Source organism: Acipenser ruthenus, chromosome 27, assembly GCF_902713425.1.
Source record: "Acipenser ruthenus chromosome 27, fAciRut3.2 maternal haplotype, whole genome shotgun sequence".
In the NCBI taxonomy this organism is placed as follows: domain Eukaryota; kingdom Metazoa; phylum Chordata; class Actinopteri; order Acipenseriformes; family Acipenseridae; genus Acipenser; species Acipenser ruthenus.
The window spans coordinates 1,038,438-1,042,847 of NC_081215.1; positions in this window are offsets into that span (position 1 = coordinate 1,038,438).

Sequence of the window (4,410 nt, forward strand, 5' to 3'; positions counted from 1 at the left end):
AAAAAAAACCCCGAAGGAGAGATCATCATCCAATCTGTCAGTGCAAACCCAACTGTGAAATAAAAAAAAATGAAAGAAAACGAAATGAAATTCTCCATGCTGTTCTTCAACAGCTAACAACATTGATTTTTGTATAAGTATTTCTAAAGCAGAACAACAGTAGTAATAACTGTATCCACTAACTGATTCAATAGCAATTTGTTTTGTGAGACGCACAAATACAGAGCCCTTGTTTGCACACACACGTCAAGATAGAATTGCTTGCAAAACCCTGAGCTTTGTCCCTGATAATCCTCGCTCATCGGACTGCAGAGTGATTGTATTTTTCCAGGGACGCTGTGCGTTCACAGCGCACTCCTCACAGCTCTCTCAATACAAACATTTTAAAATGGCTGCAATCAATTATAAAATGTTTTTCAGAGATTTAAATGCATATTGGAAAAATAATTAACCATTCAAAATATTTTGGGGAACATTTTATAAATGGGGATGTTAAAAAAAAAAACCCTGAAGATTATGGCTTAAATCAAATTCTTAATCACTTGCTTAAATCAGTTTTGCATAGCATACACCACCCCCCGGTGTCTGAATGTTGTATTTGCAGCGAACCTGAACAGTCTGCATCGCCTATTTGAAATGCTTGCAGCTGTTGCATTTATTTATTTGAACTCTGCTGGCGTATTCTCTTTGCCAGCATCACCCACTAAAACGGTACCTCACGTAAACTTTAAACACATGCAAAGAAGAAAAAAACTCAAACTGAAATGACCATTAGAAGGATGAGTTATTTTGGCTGAGATATAAATAGGATAAGATAGACAACAGAGCCGTTTAACATTCACCAAGTAAGCCGATGCTGTATTAAATATTGGCCTAACGACAGTGAAGCTGCTCTGCAGTATTGATTTTCAAATACCATTACAGTCAAACAGCATTCATTCTATCCCCACTGGGTTTGTGTTTTGCCTACGCAGTAAGCTTGAGGCATACAAGTCTTTACTCCTATTGAGAGACTGCAAAGGGTGTTACAATGCTACATGCCACACTGCATGCAAGGCTGGAAGAACTACTTTGATAGTATGAAAAACTATTATAATACATTCACCTCGACGCGAATCCCTATTCAAGCCCTCTAAAATAACACGCCCCCAGATATTATAACATCAAGTCTACTATAATCTCTTCTATTGACCAAATTGAAGTGCTGTGCATATCTGTTGGTTACATCTTCCATTGTAATGTATGGTCGTACAGACACCCACCATAACACTGTCAATGGGCACTGTCCTGGGCACCCTGAACTCATCAGATGTGCACAGTTTTAAATGTGTCCAGCCCGTGTATATTTTGTCGATTTTAAGACATTAATGGGTGTTTCAGTTTTGCATCTTAATTATCATTTATTTCTTAGCTGACGCCCTTATCCATGTCGGCTTACAATTGTTACAAGATATCACATTATTTTTACATACAATTCCCCATTTATACAGTTGGGTTTTTACTGGAGCAATCTAGGTAAAGTACCTTGCTCAAGGGTACAGCAGCAGTGTCCCCACCGGGGATTGAACCCACAACCTTTTGGGCAAGAGTACAGAGCCCTAACCACTACTCCACACTGCTGCCCTAAATATTGGAAAATATCTGAAAATATTAACACATCAAAAAATAGTCAGTAAAAGGCTATTTTAACCGATCACTGTGCAAATATGCATCTTTCAAAACCTAATTTTACACCTCAGTTTTCCCAGATGCGAGACTAAAGCATCATTCACATCTTTCCTGTTCATCTCCCTGATGATAATAATGTTGTGTACGTAGCAAGAGGCACACTTTCACGCTGCACAGCAATCCTGACCTGATTTTCTCATTGATTAGTATGTTAAGCATGTAGCTCGCAGCCTCCGAGGAATACATGGTACACACCTCTTAACCTTGCAGAATCCAAATTAGGACCAGTATCCTTTACAGTGATGTTTAAATTATCGAAATGAGTTGGGCATTATGAAGGGGACACCTGTGTTGTGAACAAAAGCATCACAGCTGTTTGTCATCAAAACCAGTCACAAGTTACACTGGAAACCAAAAGTGGCATGGAAACATTCAAACAGTCATTTGAACCCCTGCTCAGAATGTTACTAATAATTGCTGAGTTTTACTTTTTCATAAGTGTGGGGTGATATATGCAATTTATATTACTAGGGAAAATGGTTGATAATTGGAATTTTAAAAAAAGAAAATGGACATGGAAAGGATGGCGAGTCTATCTGTGGGAATTAATTAAAATTTGAGTTAAAAATAGAGGAGACCCTTTCGAAAGAGACAGCTAAAAGTGTTTGGATCCATCGCAAAAGCGCCTCATAGACATTTAGAATGAACACAAATGGAAAACGGAGCCCGAAATCCATTACTTTTTTTAAATGAGAAGATGAGATAATTAAATACAATTAACATATTCGATGTGCTGTTTCCATTAATCCTGGATGTCTTTACTGACCATAAAACATAAGGGGTCTATTTTAATGATCTAAACCATGGCAGATCTAAATGCCACCACTCTGTAACTCTGCATACATTTATATGTACTCAACTACATTAAATAATAATACAGAAACTAGGTCTTTCAAAAAATCAAGCTTACTTATTTTTTGTGGTGGCAGTATTGGGAGCCCCAACGTTTTGATCATTAAAATAGAGCCCCTCTGTACCCAAAACAATATAAGTAAAAGAATCATTGCAAAGCTATGGTAGCTTGTGTTGTTTAATTCTAATTCAGTGTCTCAAGGCTTTTTACTCCAAGTGGACATGCTCAGGACAATTTGAGTAAAACGATTTGAGAATCCGCCCATGCCTTTGTAACATTTACAAAAAACCAATCCTTTCAGCAGATACTGCGACACTGCGATGATAACTTGGTCTCCGTTGGTACCGAATGGGACAGCTCCCCCTCTGCAGGACTGTTTGGATCATGTTGGACCTGGCCCATGATCCAACTGGTTGGTTGCTGCAATTGCATGGCTCCAGCACACAGTGTCTCAGCAATGTGGAAAGCTAACTGTGACCCACAGTCCTTCAGTGCTGCATCCTCGGTGGCTCTATCCACCCTATAATATATATATATATATATATATATATATATATATATATATATATATATATATATATATATATATATATATATATCACTGCTAGCATATATAGTATCTGATCAAAGCATTTCACGCGTAGAAAAACAACCACAAAAAAGATCAACCATTGAAGATGCTACAAAAAGATTCAAGTGACAAAGGGTCTGCTTAATTAGAATGTGGTACAAAGACAAGCATTATCTCTTTATATTATGCAGATTAATTCGTTGCATGGTTTATCAGGCTTCTTACAAGCTCAATGGAAGAAGCGATGTTCAAAGACAGTTCCCGTGAAATTTAAATGACTGCCCTTGGACAAAGTGACCCATTAAAACCTCTGACCCTTAACCGGGTTGTGTGAGTCATACTGAGATTCGCCTGCTTAAGAGGTGACATGTTTTATACCCCGGTACAGCATGTACTGCTAGCGAACCCCACTCCTTCCTGAGTCGGATCAGACCTCCGCAGTCAACAGCCAATCTAAATAAAAACCCTTCTTACCACCCTAATGAAATGATCTCTGATTACCTCTGCTGTCAACAAGCTTGAGTCGCTTTGCAACACAGAGACAGAGAGGGGGAGAGAGAGGAGAGACGGACGGAGAGAGAGAGAGAGAGAGAGAGAGAGAGAGAGAGAGAGAGAGAGAGAGAGAGAGAGAGGGGAGAGAGAGAGGGGGAGATGGAGAGAGAGAGAGAGAGAGAGAGAGAGAGAGAGAGAGAGAGAGAGAGAGAGAGAGAGAGAGAGGGAGAGTATCAGTTTCCAAGAACTGGCAAAATCTACGCATCCAATTGAATCCGTCCTTTTAATAAAAAGTACAAACGTAATAAACTCTAGCAATGACAAGCGAATGGATGTTACCTAATTTCATTTCAGCGTGGAAGATACATAATAATAATAATAATAATAATAATAATAATAATAATAATAATAATAATAATAATAATAATAACAGCTAAATATGCACGTTCATTATCTAAAACGTATATACCGTGTTCCTAAATTACGCTGTAATCATACATGCGGACAACAATACAGAGTGTAGGTCATAGCTACACGAAGAAAATAACTGCAGCCGTTCGTTTTGTTTATCTGCTCATCTCAAGGTGCTAATCAAGGCAGCGGCAGTGCATCAGTCGCGCCTATAAAATGCTCCTTAGCTTTTGCCTATAATAAGCATGCGCGTCAAGAGATCTCCCAACCCCTTAAGATAAAATAAAGAATAATATTGCATCGCTGTAGCTGCTGAGAGACGGAGCTATGCACACAACATCCACAAGGGGCGAGG